Genomic DNA, 8,760 nt, shown 5'->3' with positions numbered 1-8,760 from the left:
TGAAATGTTCTATTTTTACCACGTCACCCCTAGTTCTTTGTTGTCCTCGATCACACTTCCCTTCAATCACCAGTGAACCGAGGTGCTCCGGGGCCAAAAGGTCTACTACCTGAGCAGCCGAGTCCAGCGCACCCACCAATGATAGCGGAGAGCGCAGTCACGTGCTGGGCGCCTCTTGCGTAGATCGCGACGATATTGTCACGGGGTCGTGACGTCGACGAAGGCAGCAGTCAGCGTGTCCAAGATGAAACACTTTATTTGGCCGAACTTTTGGCCGGGAAACGATATATATCATCGCGTTTTCTGTGGCTATAGATGACGAAAGCAACATTGTCTAGTGCGAAAACAAAACGAAGCGTAAAAGAGCACGTGTGAATCACTACCGGGAATGTTTGATAAAAGAAACAAGGCGAATTATCAATAACCTCGAGTGGAACCAAATTAAAACGTATGTTATCTAGTTTCGCAACATATATAGATTTCAAGTGAGGAGGGATGCGCGTTATTTTATCTGTTATACTCGGATAAGCGCAAAGCTTTTGCGACGAGGTCCTGACAAGTGATAACAGTGCGCTGAAAAATACCGATGCTTCGAATGCGCCTCCTCCCGGTTTTTGAAGTTGTAATAGATAGCCACTCGAAGAGAGAGACTAACAAGCTCTTCGGCTAACCATATCCCATAAGCCCACATGCCGGTCGGTGCCGAAATGAAAATGTGGTGAAAAGGCTTGGTGTTCTTTTTTATTGTACGCGTGATCGACTGGTTGCTCTAGAAGAGAAAGTACAATACTAGAGAGTGAAATTCTGAATTTTGACATTGTTGCACATGCCAGGGATGAACAAACTGCACGAGAAGCATGCGCCCTCTGTACAGGTCGGCTGTGCGTATATACGTTCTTTATTGTAATTCCACTAGCAGGCGCGGCGCCAGGAAATTGGTGGGAAGGAGGGGGGGGGCGTCCCCCTCTTTATTAACATGAACAAAACACAGTGCGGCAGCCCGACCGGGCTGCCGCTTTTCCGTTTGGGCATCGTCATTTCAACATTGTAGCAGCGCCAAGATATTGCTTCGATTCCATTACAGATACTGTCCTTGTTTTCTGTATCACCTGTGCCTTTAGGTCGACAGTGGTTAGTAGAATAATTAATTACGGTGTGTGTGTAAAAATACCAGTGAATACTTTGATACGCTCACCTTTGTGCACAGTGAACCATTATTTCAAGCAAATCAAAACGAACTCAACAAAAGAAAATAATCAAATCAGATTGCGAAGCGACGAATTAGGAGTGGAAACGTGGTAAGCATCCGTGGTAGCCGCAGGCTTCGAGGAGACAGGGAATTAGCTTTCCGGCTGGCTAAACACCCTGATGTAGCAGCGTTTCGCGTAGAAGTAATGGCTGTACCCTGCTAACCCCGCTACGACCTGGAAAAGGAAAAAAGAAAACACAGACAACATGTGAGGCTGTGTCTGTGTATCCATACTAACGGGCAATAACGGGGCACAAGCGTGTGGAACACAGCTAGACATTAACCACGAGTTAAAGGTCTCCTCACGAAGAACCGTCGGAAACAATGATTACATAGAGTGGATAGCGCCGTCCGGTGAGCGTTCAACCAGAGATAGCAAAATAGATACTCGTACTGTCTTACCTTTCCATTATAACACACACACACACACACACACACACACGAACACACACACACACACACACACACGCACACGCACGCACGCACGCACGCACGCACGCACGCACACACACACACACACACACACACACACACACACACAAACACACACACACACACACACACACACACACACACACACACACACACATATTAAACCGCACAAGAAATCAATATGAATATATCTAATTAACAATGTCTCGATAATTAACTTCTAAGCCAATTATTTTACGAGACGTTGCAATTCACGAGCTGTAGCTGGTGACTTCGAAAGCGATAAGTACTTGGAATGAATTCTAAAGATGAGCGAGATGTGCGTTCCCAAAGTCTCCGACGAAATACATAAGGCGTTTCAATAACTTGGTTCCAAGCTTTGACGCATAAAAAAAGTTTTGTTTGGAAAGTCAAGTAGAATACCAGTGCATTGTAACCCCAAGTTTGACAGCATTTATCCGGAAGTTAGCGGTACTCTCGATATTCTTCGCAATTCGGAGGCACTAAGTTATGTAAAGTAAGCCAGTGGATTTGTTCCCTAATTATTGCATCACGCATTTAATTTCCAGTATAAGTGACGTCCGCCTCTTCGAGTAATGTTGGCTTAGTTTGTGCTTTGTGTCTTCATGCCACAGGTTTTTATAAAGTATGTTAACATCAATATAAAACACCGATGGATAAACCCCCGTCGCGCCCCGCCACGGTGGTCTATAGTGGTTATGGCGCTCGACTGCTGACCCGAAGGTCGCGGGATCGAATCGCGGCCGCGGTGGCTGCATTTTCGATGGAGGCGAGAATGCTTGAGGCCCGTGTACTTAGATTTAGGTGCACGTTAAAGAACCCCAGGTGGTCGAAATTTCCAGAGGCGTCCACTACGGCGTCTCTCATAATCATAGCGTGGTTTTGGGACGTTAAACCCGATATTATTATAAGCCCCCGTCTTCATAAAGACTTCATATAGTACACCTGTATGAGCATGTATAAAGCGTTGGATGCCGCAATTTCTTTAGTTCAGGAGCACGATTTATTTATTTATTTATTGCATAAGTGGTGATTTACTTATTTGTTTTCACAAACGGCTCGTCAAAAATTCGTGAAAGTTCGTGATGCCGCCTCCGGCCCATAGCTACATCTCGTACATTTGCACACGGAAAAAAATGCATGTCCACAATGTCATCTTTTGTCAGTGGATCCATTAAATTTCTCGTCGCGAAGATATTCTGGCTGCGCCGGCCGCATTGCGATTGGCGTTGGAATGCTAAAGACAACAAAAAAAAGAAACGTTCGCATGCAGGTGATACCTCTTTTGCTTTGAGCCTACGTTGTGTGAGCTCCAGATGCCCTAAATTATATCGTAGCCCCCCAGTATACGGCGTCTCTTTTAACCATTATACACAAAGGAAGAAAGAATTCATATGCCTATAGAACGCACCATGCGTTCATGATGAATCGCCACTTCTGCGTGCAACAAGAAGACACTGAAATGTGATACTTGGGGGGAGAGTACGAACCGCTGCAAGCTTGCCGAAAGTGTCGTCGCCGGACTTCCAGAAGGTGTAGAACGCTGAGGTGAAGTAGAAAGCGGCGGCGATGATATTGAACAGGAACAACTGCGAAGGATAACAAAAGGGGTATCGAAGCTGACATGCGATTTAGGGCCTGCCAGGCGATGCATGCGTACTACATTGTATACCGGTACTCAGTTATACTGACAGATGTACGGTGGTCCGGCAATGCAAATTCTGGGATGGAATAATGTAACAATTAGATTCACAGATATTCTTTGTCGTGCTGTAATTCGGTTATGCAAGCAGTACTACACAATACGCGACCAGCAGGCCGTGAGCAATAGATGACAACGACGCAATAGAATCGAACGAAGAGAATCGTTGCATCGTACTGGCCCTGCAACTGCTTTTAAAGGAGCGGAAGCGACACAATTTCAGGCTTTTTTTTTTAATTTTCTTGGCATGGTTTGGGTGACGCAACTAACAAGCAATGAGCTTCCATGTACTAGGTTCTTTTTTTTAGTTTCTGGAATCAAACAAAAACAGTCGTAGGTTTGCTGCAGATTACATGTAAGTATGGCTTTACGTATGTGTCAACAGGGCAGATATCTCACACGTCAATTTTTGTTGCTTACTATGTCAGAAGTGCAACTGGGGCGCGCTGCATCAAAGGTCGAGCGCGCTTCACCCGCATTGACTCAAGCCCGATAGAGTGCGCTGTTGTGCCGCACGGTTTAATGAAAAAGGCATATTGCGCTCTAAAAGTTCTTCCTGATGCTTCCTTTGTTGCGGGCGCATGTCAGATAAAAATAATCAACCATGTGACCGGTATATAATTTACAATGCCGTACCATCAGGAGATGCCAGTACAGAATAAATTAGCAAGCAACACGCGAAATGACTGCAGGTTGACTGCTCCGAGGGAAACGCCATATTCTGCATATTTCTAAAGGTATTCGCCGTTTAAAATCTCGCAGTTTGAAAGTGCATGTGCAGATTTTTTAAAATTATTATTTTACTGCAGGAGCAATGCAACGAGGCTAGGCGAACCCTATTCGGACATAATTTTTATGAAAGCGTAAATTATTAATAAAGCGCATAAGCATATATATTATTAGCTATGAGTGTCACGGAAGTGACGCTTGGGGGAATCAGTATTACAAAAGTCTCTACTCTACGTATCCTCGGCCTTCTTATTCAGAAAGATGGTACTGGGGGAGCCGAACTGGAAAAGCTGCAACGAACAGTTCAGCAAATAACGCATCTTATCAAGCGAGTTGCAAGCAAACGCCATGGACTCAAAGAGGAGGACTGCATCGCCATGATTCAAGCGTTGCTCACAAGCACCATAACCTACGGGACTCCATACGTGGACATGAAGAACGGCCAGCGACAGAAGGTGAACATCCTCATCCGCAAAGCTTATAAAATTGCCATGGGACTCTCACCAACCACATCCACGATGAAACTCCTCCAGATGGGGGTACACAATACGTGGGAAGAGTTAATTGAAGCGCAAAGGGTTACCAGTTGGAAAGACTAAAACTTACAAAAACGGGGCAGGCACTTTTAAAGAATCTTGGCTATACAGTGGAAAAAGCAGCACACCTGCCTCAGTGTATTCCCCAAGAAATCAAAGATAAAATATTTGTGTGTCCACTACCCAGGAACATGCACCCGGAACACGACAAGGGAAGACGACAAGCACGAGCACGATTGTTACAGCAGAGGCTAGCGACCTATAGCAACAAAGAGAGCGTGCGTTACACGGATGCTGCTAAGTGTCGAGGGGTAAACAAATATGTTGCTAGCGTGGTGGATGAAACAGGTAGGGAACTCACTGCCGCTTCGACACATGCAAATGACGCAACTACCGCAGAAGAACTTGGCATTGCGTTAGCAATAAGTACAAGTTCTTCTTCAGTAACCATAGTGACGGATTCGCAAGAAGCATGTCGAACATTTCAAAAAGGATCAATAAGTAAATCAACCGTTCGAATCCTCCTAAAGTGCGACTTCGAAGATGCAAGTATCCTCTGGACACCGGGGCACGAATCCCTAGCGGGGAACCGAGCGGCACATGCCACAGCCCGAGAGCATACACACCGGGCTACTCCGCAGCGATATTCGGACTCCGAAAACGAAGAGGAGCCAATACCAAGAAAGTACTCCGACATACTCGCGCACTACAGGAAGCAACGACGCCACTATCCAGCGGCTCATAAAAGGCTTACTAGAGAGGAAGCAGTGACTTGGAGAAGGCTACAGGCGGGTACCTACCCGCACGGTACACTACTCCACGCAATGTACCCCGGCAACTTTAACAGGCACTGTACATACTGCCCGGCCACTGCCAACACCCTGTACCACATGGTATGGGGATGTCGCAACAACCCAAGTATCCCGCCCATAGACGAACTGAACGTGGACGAAAATCCGGAAGACCAGTGGGAGGCGCTGCTGACGTCCGCGAACCCTGAGGACCAGCTCCGGTTGGTGGACAGGGCTCGAGCGTCAGCTGCAAGCCATGGCTACCTGGAATGAGGAAGTCACCCACCTCTGGGCGAAGAGCACGCGCGCCTGGTCCCTCAATAAAGTTTAAATCTCTCTCTCACGGATAAAAGATATTTCGTAAATTTAAAGGCAATTGCTGCACGAAGCCAAAAACATGGTTTGGTTACTCCCCCCTCCACTAGAAAAAAAAGGAAGAAGAAAAAAAACTTCGGCAGATCCCACGCACTGTGGGAATCGATATAATGCGAAGCAGCCAGCAAAGAGCTGCATACATCGCCTTGATTGTCTTTGAGCCAAATGAAATCATTCATGCCATGGCATCTAGTCCACCATATATCGCATGTTTGCCATGCACGCATGCATGCACAATCTAGTGTACACCATGCCAATGAAACGCATATTCTGGTATATACAATGCATTACCTGTCGTTTATGTTCATCACGCACTCGTGTCATGCCATACCAATTTTGGTATATATCACGTTAACAAAACGGCCGGAAGCGCACCATGACAGTGGCATGTAAATCATACCGTACATGACATGCATAACATGATTTTCATGTTACCACGGCTCATTTACCTTCGTCATACAGTCGCTTCGCGCAATACCAATTTTGGTGTACATCGAGCTAGCGAAGCGGCCGCGAATGCATCATGAGCGTGGCAATTAAGTCATGACATACATGACATGCATGTCATGGTTTTCATCTTACCGACTGTCATTCATGTTCTTCATACAGTCACATCGCGCAATACCAATTTTGGTGTATATCGATCTACTGAAACTGCCGCTAGCGCATCGTGAGCGTGGCATGTAAATCAGGTCGTACATGACTTGCACGTCATGATTTTCATGCTACCACGTCTCACTTACGTTCGTCATACTGCCGTGTCGCGTAACACCAATTTTGGTGTATATCACGCAAGCGAAACGGACGCGAATGCACCATGAGCGCGGCATGTAAATCATGACATACATGTCATGGAAGTCATGGTTTTCATGCTACCACCTGTTATTCATGTTCTTCATAAAGTCACATCGCACAGTACCAATTTTGGTGTATATCAATCTAGCGAAACGGCCGCGAGTGCGCCATGAGCGTGGCATGTAAATCATGTCATACATGACATGCATATCATGATTTTCATGTTACCACGTGTCAGTTATGTTCGTCATACAGAAATGTCTCGTCATACCAGTTTTCGTTTGTATCCCTTCATTTAAACGGCCGCGAGCCCCCCGAGAACATGTCATGTAAATCATGCTGCACATGACATGCGCGTCATGATTTGCATGTTAGGACCTGTCATTATGTTCGTCATGAACTCTTGTCACGCCGTACCAATTTTGGTATATATGAAATTAATGGAACGGCCGCAAGAGCCCAAAGGCCGTGGAATGTAAATCATGCTGTTGATGACATGCGTGTCATGATTTTCATGATATGACCTGTCATTTATGTTCGTGATAAGGCCATGTTATGACACACCAATTTTGGTACACATCCGATTAACGGAACGGCCAGGGAGCCCAAAGGCCGTGGAATGTAAATCATGCTGTTCATGACAAGCGTGTCATGATTTTCATGATATGACCTGTCATTTATGTTCGTAATAAGGCCATGTTATGACATACCAATTTTGGTATACATCCGATTAACGAAAGGGCCGGGAGAGCACAAAGTCGTAGGCGGCTAGATAGATAGATAGATAGATAGATAGATAGATAGATAGATAGATAGATAGATAGATAGATAGATAGATAGATAGATAGATAGATAGATAGATAGATAGATAGATAGATAGATAGATACGCTCAAAGTCGCAGAAGTTCGCTAAGAAATGCTTCGCATTTAAAAGTAGGACACGTGCTTCGGAATAGGGCATCGGCTTTCGCGATCGATCAGCTCCATTTCGAGAAAAGGTGCGTCGCGTGTCCCAGTGATAACCGCAACAGCGGAGCTCATGGCACCGTCAACAAGCCGTCTGAACGAAAACACCGGCTCCCACAAGCGGGTCTATTTCAGGAGCCGTGCTTGGCGGCGTATATACCATGTCGCCTACATTTGACCGCGTATAACGGAGAAACACTGAAGGCTGGGTTTGACGCAGGATATTTCGTATCAAAGGGTCGTTAGCGTATAATTTCGTAGGCCCGAGTCGTTTCGCTTTGCAAAGCGTCTGCTTTGAAGATTTCAGCGTAAGCACTATCCGCGGAACACCGCCATTGCAAGTTCATATGGGCCTCGAGAATCTCCGGCCCATATCCCTAACCTCATGCATCGCTAAAGTTATGGAACATGCAATACATAACAGAATATCTAGATACATCGAGCGCAAGGGGCTCTTCCCATACAACATAGTAGGTTTCCGACCGGCTCTTTCTACCCAGGATGTTATGCTGCTGCTCAAGACGCAAATCTTTGACTCACAGAACAAAGATGTCAAGGGAATCCTCGCCCTAGACTTAACTAAAGCCTTCGATAAGATCACGCATGAATGCATCCTTAAAGAAATATCTGCTTGGAATTTGGGAAACAGATTTTTTTCTTTTGTACAATCTCTCCTGGAAAGCAGAACGGCGACCATAAGGATAGGACATTTGACTTCAGGGGTATATGCGCTCGGGAGCAGAGGTACTCCACAAGGGGCGGTCATTTCCCCTCTTCTATTTAACATCGCCATGAGCAAACTATCGAGCAAGCTTGCAGCAGTACCCCACATCGGCCACGCATTATACGCGGACGATATAACAATATGGTGTCCAGGGGGTTCAGAGGCTACTGTGGAGCAAGCCCTCCAAGAAGCTCTGGATGCGACTGAGTCTTTCCTGGCTGACACAGGACTTGCACTCTCTCCGGAGAAATCAGAGCTGCTGCTGTATAGACAAGCACGACGGGGAGCTACGGGTTTAACCCCCCTTAATCAAATACCCATCACTATCCACAACAAAGACGGATACGACATCCCACGAGTTGATTCGATTAAGATCTTGGGTCTCGTGATAGATGCAAAAGGATGTAATGCCAGGGCCATAGCTCATCTAACCACTAAGA

This window comes from Rhipicephalus sanguineus, chromosome 1 (assembly GCF_013339695.2).
Source record: "Rhipicephalus sanguineus isolate Rsan-2018 chromosome 1, BIME_Rsan_1.4, whole genome shotgun sequence".
Classification (NCBI taxonomy): Eukaryota; Metazoa; Arthropoda; class Arachnida; order Ixodida; family Ixodidae; genus Rhipicephalus; species Rhipicephalus sanguineus.
This window is presented reverse-complemented; position numbering follows the sequence as displayed.